The 11,969-nt window shown below is 38.6% G+C and overlaps 1 non-coding gene across 1 annotated transcript; it reads right to left on the bottom strand.

The window, feature by feature from the left end:
• Positions 1–8,564: 8,564 nt before the first annotated feature.
• TRNAS-GCU (transfer RNA serine (anticodon GCU)) lies at positions 8,565–8,646 on the bottom strand. Its single transcript has one exon. It is a non-coding gene; the product is annotated as a tRNA-Ser (tRNA).
• Between the last annotated feature and the right edge of the window lie 3,323 nt (positions 8,647–11,969).

Genomic DNA, 11,969 nt, shown 5'->3' on the forward strand with positions numbered 1-11,969 from the left:
CTTTTACGGCAATGTTTTCTATGGATCCTCAGTTTATACTATTCCATCACACTCTTCAAATTAAACATAATTATTCATCAGAGCACTCATTACATCAGAGAGGTCATTTTATTATGTACAACTCTGATTGGCATCCTTGGATTTGTGTGGCGTACAGCTCTGATGTGTATACTGTCTTCAAGGAAGGAATAAAATGTATTTTTCAAAATATTCATTTTTTATACTTTAATTCAACAGTTTTTTTGGAGGGGGATTATTTTGTTTTCTCATGACTGTTATCTGTGTAATCAAGTACAGTGTTGCAATTGGGAGCAGTGTAGGACTCAGGAGGCAGGCTGCTTTGTGAGGATAAGGATGGATTTTAGGTAGGTTGACCATATTTCCAGGGTACCTGGGTCAGTCCAGTTTACATCTGTTGTCCTGATATAATTAAATAAGTCTTAATAATTAAATGAGCCTTAATTAAACTATTTTCTTTCTAAAAAATATCATGGTTTGGGTGATAAATTATATGAGAACCGTAATTATGTTTAATAGAGTAACAGCCAAAATAAACTGTAGAGTATGCAGTATGAAAGATGTGAAATAAGTATAAAAATTAAAGTTAGAAGAAGATTTGAGATTTATTTATACAGAGAGGGGATTTATTCTTGGGAATAGACTAATTTACTGAATAAGAAGATGGAAAAAGTAGAGGTAAAAAAAAATTGATTTTAGAGCATGAAAAATATAAAGACACAAGGATTAGAGGAGTTTTTAGTCACCAGTGGCAAACCAGGATAGCACAGAAGACATAGGTGGACCCCTGTCAAAGAAGGCAGATATCAAGGAATTAAAGACCAAGAGGAGTTCATTGATTTTGTGCCTAAAAAACTATACAATAAATAAGCCTCTGGAATGTGAAGATAGCAGTATATCTGACCTAGAGTAAGTATACTCTCATGCTTTCTGGAAAAGAGCTGAGATGCTGACTTTGCAAGCATAAAATAGATATTTCACCTTGCCCTGTCCCTCCCAAACGATGTAATAATATGTGCTCCTGGCAGATGGCAACAACATACACACCACTCCCAAACGTTTCCCATTCTAAATGCAGTTTCCTGGGATGGGATTTTGTTACTGAGACCAAGCTCCTATTGCTTGCTGCACAACAGGCCACTAAATGGAGAGACAAGTCCTTGGGACAAAGAATAACGCCTTTATTTGGAAAGCCAGCAGACTCAGAGGATGGTGGACTAGTGTCCCAAAGAAACATCTTGCCCAGATTTGGATGTTAGTTTATTTTATAAAGCAAAGATGAGGAGTTGAAGTAAAGTAAAAAAAGTCAATAAGTTGTAAATATTTCCTGGTTCCCACCAGACTCTGGAGTGGATGTGTTAATTTCTTCCTTCCTACAGCCATTCATAGGTGGGCCTGGTCAGGATGTTTCCTGTGAGCTAAACAAAGGTATTTTAGCTTAATGCTCATTACATGGGAGGCAGGATTCCCAGAGATGGTTCATGATGTATAATTTAAGCTATAGGCTACATCCTGTTCGTGATTAACTTGCAGCAAAAGCAATGGAATACAAAGGTTAAAGGAAAAGGAGCAGATTCAATATGGAGTCAGATTTGTTCTTCCCTATTATAGTTTCTCTTTTATACAGGAAATCTAATAATATTTGCTTAAAAAATAACATTTGTGGCTTAAGACTCTAGATTTTAAGCTGTTACTGAGTGAATGGCTAGTGGTGAGTTGGAAACAGCAATTCTGTGCTTTGAATTCACAGTTCGGATTCATCAAGGTTAAAAAGACTTACGCCTGTTTGAAAGAAACATATGTGGAAGAGAAAAGGTCAATGGAGAAGAAAAACTGGCACTGCTGAATGCATGACAGAGGCGAGAGAGGATGGGTTCAGAGGCTGAGGTGGAGAGTCAGAGGAGGAAGGAACATGCAAAACTCCGTCTCTGCAACAGGGGGAAAGTGATAACGCAAAAAGATACAGGGAAGAAAAGTGTGAGATAAGAGTGAGAAAAGTTGTCTTCAGTGGAGTTGTGGCTTTTTCAACTAAACTGAACAGGTCTTTGGAGAACAAGAAGCTGTATGCTATTTAAAACAAAAGTTAAAGACATTATATAAAATATAAGCTTGGTGTTGATAACTTTGCACATCCCTAAACACACCAACATACGTCACATGTGAAACTACTAGGCGGCTGGACCTGACACACTCTCTCCTTTTCATCTACTTATATGCTGATTATTCCTTTAGACTCTTCCCAAGTCCTCTTGTTACCGAATGCAAGTTTCTGTGTCCAAGGCACAGTGAAGCCAAACAAACCTCAACATCGTTGTTCAGAGCAGAGAAATTTAATTGCAGGGCCATGCAAGGAGACAGGTGGCTCTGGCCCCAAAGCCCCAAACTCCTTGAAGGGTTTTATCAGAGCACTTTTAAAGGCAAGATGAGGGAAGGGTGAGGTTAGTTATTGCAAACTTCTTGGTGTCGGATTGCTTTGCAGCTGTCAACATAGATCAGGCAACTGTGTTCCTGTAAACCTCCAACAAAACAAATGTAAATCTCTGTTCTGCAACTTTTTCTATGTTACATCCTCAAAGGTCAGAGCTTTGAGAATGGGCTGTCCTGTATATTTCAGGCTGTAGGCAGCAACCTTTTACAAAAGGTGCAGAGTCAGCAGGACTAAGCACAGGTAATAGAGGACAAGGGTTAGAGCTAAAGGAATAGACCCAATATGCAGTCAGATTTCTTCCTTCCTATTACACCATGTCCTTCCCCAAATCTGTCTTGACTACAGTAGCGCACAGTGTTATCTCCTCTCTTTCTGAATATTCAGGGCATTTGCTGTGTGCCTCACACATTTGATACTTCATTATCTGTGGTTCTGTATTGAATATTAGGAATATGTCTTGCTTATATTTTCAGAATCATTGCATTCTCATATGGGTTAAAGACTTCATATATGTATGTGTGAATATATATAAATATATATATAACACCATAGTGATACTTCTAATTCTTCTTATGTAAACTAAATAAAAATATAACATACATAGGCACACAACTGAATGTTGAGGAAACTATGTAAAAAAAGAAGATTTATTTCAACTATACAAATATCGTTAACTAACATGAAGTAAAATAGAAAATGCATTTGTATTCTTTCAAAGGCAATAAATAATTTAAAAGACATCCATAAAAATTACACTTCTTTTTTCAGACCCTGAGAATTCTTAAAGCATTTAATCATGCTACTGTATTTTATGTAGACATTAAAAAATCTTGTACAAAAGAACATCTAATCATATGGGATAATATTTGAGACACTGATATTTAAAGCAGGTTATAATATATTTTACTTTATGATTGTTTTGGTGGGAAAGCAAAAGTATGCCTAGAAAGGAGACTGGAAAATATGCAATACAGGTATTAATATTTAATATCTAAGGAAGATAGAAGTATTGTTGCCTTTGGGACTTTGTATGTACCTTTATTATTTTCTAATGTGAACATGTAATTTAAAATGAGCATATATATTTTTTAAAACACTCAGTCTCTATCTTACAGAACAGTTATAAAATTCATCAAATAAATGAGATCTATGAACATACTCAACACAAATAAGTTGTACTCAAGAGGAAGTATGCTGTAATTACACAAAAACACTAGCTTGTGCCATGATATATAACAAGTTTATGTTGTAATTAATCGGCAGCTCATGAATTTGGTTGCTTCTAAATACATCGTAATAGGACATGTTATGATATATTTTTATATAGCACTTGTTTATTCATAGGGTTAGTTTTATATGTAAGGTACTGTGATAAGGACTGAGAATGTATCACAAGAAAAGGTTCTTGACCAGAATTTATTCACAGTTTGAAATAACACACACACACATGCACAGCAGCTCTTCAGTACAGTGTGATAAATACCATGGCCACAAAATATAAGATATAGATGCATGACAGTTTTTAAAAGAACTTAAGAGAAAAAACTTGATATTACTCAGCCTTAAAAAGGAATAAAATTGGGTCATTTGTAGAGATGCGGGTGGACATAGAGTCTGTCACATGGAGTGAATTAAGTCAGAAAGAGAAAAACAAATTCGTATATTAATGCATATATGTAGATCTAGAAAAATGGTGCAGATGTACCTATCTGCAAGGCAGGAATAGAGACATAGATGAAGAGAATGGATGTGTGGACATGGGGTGGGGGGGGAGGGTGGGATGAATTGGGAGGTTGGGATTGATGTATGTGCGTTGCCATGTATAAAACAGATAGTGGGACCTGCTGTATAGCACAGGGAGCTCAGCTCCATGCTCTGCGGTGACCTAGAGGGGTGGGTGTGGGGGGAAGGTCCAAGAGGCAGGGGATATATATATTCATATAGCTGATTCACTGCGTCGTACAACTAACACAACATTGTAAGGCAATTATAGCCCAATTAAAAAAAAATGACATCTTTACTGAATTGTAAAGATTATTTTTCTTACAAAAATATCCAGTTTTGTTATAGTCAAAAATGTTTATTTTCTAACACTGCAAATTCTGTAGAGATGTTGAGATTACTTACAGCAATATGTGAGTCTGGAATTCCACGTCGATAGAGGATACTATTGATTAAACTGGGGGGTTATGTGAGTTTGGGAAATTCAGAAGCATTCACACTACAAAGGATGGTTTACAGGGGAGAATAAGTTGTGTGTATTATTTCATACAGGTAATAGGAATCAATGAGAGTGATTTAAGCAGAATGATCTGAAAATATGGTAGTTTTGGAAAGCACCATGTCAGTGCTGAGGGTCCTGAGGCTAAAGGAAGAGAGAGAAGTTAGGTCGCCCTTGCATCTGAGAATAGATGAAAGAACAGAGGGGAAGGAATGAAGTGAGAAAAAGGCCATGGCTTTGAGTCCTAGGGAATGACCAGAGACAAGAGATAGAGAAGGATGATGTGGTGGGAGAGGATGATGGGGATGCTGAGAAGCAACCAAACAGGTAGAAAGCTTTTCATTCATTTATTCATGTGTTAATTGAAAATATATTTATGGAGCACCTCTCATGGGCAGGCACTTTTCTGGCCTCTGATGATACTGAATGGAAGAGAATTTATACCCTCATGGAGTTTATTAAGTTTATATGGTAAGTAAAGTTTATAATCTAAATAAAGCAGATTGGATGCCTGAAAATGATTAGGTTCTGGAGGAAACAAAAGAAGAGTGAGCACAGGAAATATGGGATCAAGGAGGAAGATCCATTTGAAACAGAGCACTCAGGAAGGGCCTGGTTTACAGTGTGACATCAGAGCAGAAACCTTATGGAGATGAAGAGGCAACACAAATGGACAAAATGGGAACAATTTCCAGGGAGAGGAAACAGCAGTAGCAAGATAAGAGGATGTCTGGGGTGTTGAAAGAATAGCAAAGAAGCCACAGAGCTGGGCTAGAGTGATGGAGGGGAGATTTACAGCCACTGAATGTAGACCTTGGGAATGTCCAGCAGATTGCACACATCTGTTACCATTGTAAGAACTGTAGCCTTTTTCCTGAGGGAGATAGGAAGTTGTGAGAGATTTTAAGTGTGAGTGATATGACTGTAATTTGATTTTGATTTGAAAAGCAACTTTCTGACCTCCAGGGGTTAGCGAGTGAACTGGGAGCCGTGGATCAAGGCAGGAAGTGGGGATACCTAACAGGAGGTAGAGTAAAACCCCGCAAAAACCCAAGGGAAAGATGATGGTGTTATGGGTGGTCGCAGTGAAGGTGGTGTGAAAGTTGTTAGTTTCTCACAATATTTTTGAGAAGACAAAGAGTAAATGATGGCATTTCAGAAAGACAGGGAGATAATTTATACAGTGGTAAAATGAAGAGTTAAATTCATTATTTTATGTGGTGTTCTGGAGGTCAATATTTTCAGAAGTAAATAGGAACAAAAGCTACAAGTGTATACATTGAGAGCAAGTAAGACTTTGCACTAGATGACTTGTATGTTCTTTATCTAGCTCTGTAAGACCGCTTCTATCCCCTGTTCTGGAGCATATATCTCAATTATCACACTGCTTAGGGTAAATATGTTGTTATTTTGTTGGATTCTAGTTAGCTTTCTATCATTTTGAAAGAAAGAAAGTGAAAGAAAGAAAGAAAGAGAAAGAAAGAAAGAAAAAGAAGGAAAGAAAGAAAGAGAGGAGGGAGGGAGGGAAGGAAGGAAGGAATGGAGGAAGGGAGGAAGGAAAGGAGAGAGAGAAGAACGTGAGGTGTATAAAATGTTACAGAGGAGAGAGGACAGAAGAGTGGGTGAACGCTGATTAAAATCACATTTGGTCAGTACTTCCTTATGAGTCTGAGGGGCCAGATGCTGGCTGATAAGTCTCAGGGGACTTGGCTGACTATTGGGGATGTGTAATATGATGAGCCTATGTCTGGGGGAACACGTAATCTAAGGAGATGACGTCCAAGTTAGGAACAATGCAGTCAGTTCAAGAGGAAGAAACTTACTCCCAGGATGCGAATTGATTGGAGAGAACAAACTTGTGAAATCAACTCAGGCAGGAGTGACAAGATGGTGAGACCCACCACAGGCTTTGTAGGAATTCCCCAACAGATGCTTGAACAGATGCTTGGCAACGGCAGACAAGAGTGCTGGAATATAGAAGGTACTTGGTTTTCTTTCCACCCAAGTCTAGCTTTGGCACCTGTGATTGGCAGAATAATGGCCCCCAATGATGCTCACGCCTGATTACTTACATGGCAAAGAGAATTTGCTAAAGACCACAGAAGACCTTGGCTCCTAAGCCCAATAATGTAAATGAGAACATTGTAGTCAGTGTTTCCACTTCACTCCAGAGACACAGGCTTCAAACTGCCCCAGCTTGTTGGGCGTTCCTGAAACAAGTTAGATGATTCCCGTGATGACACACATCCTCTTATGTGTCTTCTTTCTGTTTCGGAGGACTTCGTGCATATCTGTGCCCTTGTGTTGTAGTTATACAAGAGGGATTTGGGGTAACTCACTGTAGCTCGGTTTTAAGGAGAAGGGGTACAGATGACAAAGATGTGGAGAGGCCACTCTATGCACAGCCAAGTCTTTGCAGCTAGCGAGTTTGCAGGTGATGCTCACACAGTGGGGAATCGGGGGACCTGAGAACAAGGAGGCACTGTGCTCAGGAGTGTGAGAGGGCAAACAGAGAGTAGGAGATGAGTTCTCTGTTGTTCATGGTGAGACTGCTGCCCCTGTAGGACATATAAGTGGAGTTGCTAGAAAGTAACAGAACAAAGAATTTTGGAACTGAGAAAGTGTAAGCTAGTTAAAGACATTGCAGGAACAAAGCTCACACATGGAGAGCAGAGTGAGAATAGAAAGGGCCAAGACAAAATCCTGAGGAATGCACACATTTAAAGAATGTAAAGGATAAGTTTGTTCTTTACATCTGTGACTCTATTCTGCTTTGCAAAGAAGTTAATCTGTACCATTTTTCTAGATTCCACATATAAGCGATATTATATGTTATTTGTTTTCCTTTTTCTGACTTACTTCACTCTGTATGACAGTCTCAAGGTCCATTCATGTTATTGCAAATGGCACTATTTCATTCCTTTACATGGCTGAGTAATACTACATTGTATATATGTGCCACATCTTCTTTATCCATTCATCTGTCAATGGACACTTAGGTTGTTTCCATGTCCTGGCTATTGTAAATAGTGCTGCAATGAACATCAGGGTGCCTGCATCCTTTCAGATTCTGGTTTTCTCCAGATATGTGCCTAGGAGTAGAATTGCTGGGTCATATGGTAGCTCTGTTTTTAGCTTTTTAATGAACCTCCGTACAGTTCTCCAAAGTGGCTGCACAAATTTACATTCCCACCAACAGTGTAGGAGGGTTCTTTTTTCTCCACACCCTCTCCAGCATTTACCAAGGGGGGAAGGGGAGGTGGGATGAAATGGGAGATTGGGATTGACATATATACACTATTATGTATAAAATGAGAATCTACTGTATAGCACAGGGAAATCTACTCAATGCTCTGTGGTGACCTAAATGGAAAGGAAATTTAGAACAGAGTGGATATATGTATACATATAGTTGATTCACTTCACTGCACAGCAGAAATGAACACAACTTTGTAAAGCAATTATACTCCAGTAGAAATTAATAAATAAAAAAATGAAGTTACTATGAAAGATAATAGACAAAAATTGCATAGTGGTAAAATTAGCCTGATAATGCCTTAAATAACCCATAATTTTGTGTACATTATTCTATAGACATTTTATCAGCTCCTCTAAATTTATTAGGCAATGTTTTTCTATGATCCTCAATTGATTCTTCAATTGTTCCTTCAGCAGGGAATTCCTGGTAAGCAAAACTTGTCATGGAATGAAAAATTTAGTGGGAGAATGAAACATGAATCAAGTATATCAGTTAACAAATTAAGTTCACAGCCACCACAAATGTTACTGAGAAAGTGGAGAACAGGGGGGATTAGAAAGAATTACTCAACTGAGTGATGTTTAAAGAATTAACTCATCAAAAAGAGGGAGCATTCACTCCTCGCAAACTCAGCCAACCGACGAGGATGGGATTTGAACCCACGCGTGCAGAGCACAATGGATTAGCAGTCCATCGCCTTAACCACTCGGCCACCTCGTCACACAAGCCTCACTTCTTCATCTTCCTGTAGTGCTCCCAGGCATTTTATAGCAATGAATTTCATTGCTCTTTTTCTGGCTTAATAGTTACAACCACAGTGTGAGTCAGCTGTCTTAAAGTAAATTTCACAACAAGCACAAAACTGATGGACAACACTTGGAGCGGTGAAGTTACTTGGCAAATACCTGCTAACAGTTGGAACCATGCCTGACACATCTTGCTGGACGCTAGCCAAGCCTGGCTTGCTGAGACAGCTCTGTGTGCCCAGGAGGCACACACCCAACCTGGACCTTCACAGGGTCCCTCTGCTGCTGCATTCTGCACTGGAGGGACCAATTTCCCTACTTCCTGATCAGAATTCCAGGGATTCCCATTTTCTGGGTGATACCAGAATCCCAGTTCTGTGATTTCTTTCTATTTGCTTTTGTGATATGCCCACCAACAAGGAGAGGCCCTCATTTTTTTAAACTTTTTTTTCTTTTATTGGAGTATAGTTGCTTTACACTGTTGTGTTAGTTTCTGCTGTACAACAAACTGAATCAGTTATACCTATTCATGTATCCCCTCCCTCTTGCACCTCCCACCCTAACCCCCCCTTCCATACTCCCCACCCTCCCATCCCACCCATCTAGGTCACCACAGAGCATGAAGCTGAGCCCCCTGTGCTATACAGCAGTCTCCCACTCGTCATCTGTTTTACACATGGTAGTGCATATATGTCAATCCCACTTTCCCAATTCATCCCACTTCCCCTTCCCCCCTCCACATCCAGTTCTCTACATCTGTGTGTCTATTTCTGCCCTGCAAATAGGTTCATCTGTATCATTTTTCTAGATTCCACATATGTGTGTTAATATCCTCACTGGTCTTCTGTTATCCTCTCTAGGACTTAGCATTGATGTCTATGAAAAATCAACAACACATAAGAACGCATTTTGGAAAAAAGTAGACAAGAGAAAGAGCCCTGATGGGAAGTTACTTGTATCCTAGGACAAGAGCAGCTTAGCTTGACTACTGTCAACACTGGGAAGGGCCAGTGAGGCGGGTCATCACTGATGCAGCAGGCAGGGTGTGGGTCCTGGTTGTTGCTCTTTCCTAAGCCCTATAAGGAAGTTGGGCTGAGTAACCCTTAACGTCACTTCCAGCTCTGACAACCTCTGAGATAAAGTGACCATCCAGAACCCCAGGGCTGGTCCTATCCCTGGTCTGGGAGCTAGGATCCCGTAAGCCACCCAGCGCAGCAAAAACAAACAAAAACAAAACCCCCTCTTCCATTCCTGACAGTTTGTGTACTTCAACATTTAGTGCAGAATTTTGGAGGTTAAAATGTTCTTTTCTACAAAAATATTGGTGCCTTTTTCCTCTCTTATGAAATTTCTTAGCTCTGTTCTCAAGTTTGTTGGGAAGGACTCCTCTGTCTCACCCCAGTTGACCGAATTTCAAAATATCTTTGATCAGCACAAAACCTTTAGGGGTACTTCATCCGCAATACTGAATAAAACAATCTTATTTGTTCCTCTGAGTGGAGTGAGTATATTGTTACTTCTATCACTTACACTTATCTTTCAGAGGCCCAAAGGTAACCTCATTTCACACCAGTGACTTCAGAACTATTCCCAGGAGAAGCTCTGGAGTGGGCGTGGGGGTGGAGGTCTTGAGGGGGTGTGGGTGGGCTTGGATTTCTACTGTTAACTAAGAGTTTCACTAAAGTTTGACTTAGGGCACTCTCCCTACAGCAAGAGGGCAGGGAATGTGTATTTGTAAGCAATGTCAGTGTAAGCAAACAATAACTATGGTTAATAGATTTAATACCAAATCTAAGCATTAGAATTAAGGTACCTATAAAGGATATTTTCAGTTAATTAAACATTCTGGGTTAATAGTCCTAGTCTTTTTTTTTTCCAAACAGTAAAGTTATGATAAGTACTACATTAGTTAATATCAGTGAAATACTTAGAAAATTATCTTGCAAATAGTAATGTCTGTGTAAATCATTTGATATTATGGTAGTTGTTTTTATTACTAACAGAATAAATAATAAACTAACAATTAATTACCAAAAAAACAAAGGAACATAAAGGAGCAGGAATTCAGATAGGCAATCACAAAAGAGTGAGGAAAAAAGTCTCACACTGAAGTCAAAGTGTTTAAAGAAGTCATTTTCCACAGTGACAAATAACCAGTGACATCCTCATAAATGTTGAACTATCCACTAGGGAGTGGGAGGAGAGCCTGATCTGCAGTATTTGCTGATTTCTGTGCTATAAATATTCCATCTATGATCCATCTTTAAACTACTCACATAGGGTCAAGTGCCTCTCAAAATTCCTGAAATTTTACAATCAGCTTATTGAGTAGATAAAAGCTGGCTCCTGAATCTGGTTTCACTGGAATGGATCTGGGAACCCATTCAATTATAGTCTTGGGTCACTGAGATCCTTTTCTATGTGTTCAGGGAAGAGTGAGGAGGAGCAGAGAGAGGAATGAGCCCAAGAGGCCTGAGAACAGGGTCAGTTTGCTTCTCACAAAGCCTTTTATTATGAGTTGTCAACCAGGGTGAAAAGCCAACCCCAGTAGAAAGTATGTCGATGTCTTATCATGCTAAACAAACCTTCCTTGATCTTCCAGGTACTGCAAATATACAGATTTCTTTCCTGTCCACTGACTAACAAATAGGTAAGGTTTTAATTTAATAAAGATTTAACTTAATAAAAGTACAAATAGTGACATTTGTCTTAGAAATAAGAAGGCAGAAAAATTATATCACATTTCAAAGTTTAGTAATAGTATATAATGTGAAATTAACAATTAAAGAAATAAAATAAAGGCCTGATAGTCTGGTTGCTTTCTGTCTGAATCTTTTTCACAATTTGAACCAGGTTACTCACATATAAGAAAAAACTAAAATCTGAAAAGTACTCAGACCACACCTAACCTATGATATTTTTTAGAACAGAGACAGTATTCTCAAAGTCTGAATAACACTAAAAAGAGTATATACTATACAGATTTTTACATATAAGTTAAATATTCATTCCCATTTAATGCTACTTGATATTTGTCAAAAATTTTACAAAGTTTTCTACTAAAGGGATTCAGTAAAGTTGCTAAGTGGCTGATTAAGGAAGAAAAAGAAAATAATGATTTCAAAGGATAGAATATTTGTCCAGGAAAATAAATACTCATATAGTTTAGCACATTCTTTAAGAATACCTCATGTATCTAGAGACAAATGACAACCAAAATCACAACAATCCAAAATCTATGCGATGCAGCAAAAGCAATGTTAAAAGGGAAGTTTATAGCAATACAATCCTACCTCA

The sequence above is a fragment of the Hippopotamus amphibius genome, chromosome 3, assembly GCF_030028045.1.
Source record: "Hippopotamus amphibius kiboko isolate mHipAmp2 chromosome 3, mHipAmp2.hap2, whole genome shotgun sequence".
NCBI classification, from domain to species: domain Eukaryota; kingdom Metazoa; phylum Chordata; class Mammalia; order Artiodactyla; family Hippopotamidae; genus Hippopotamus; species Hippopotamus amphibius.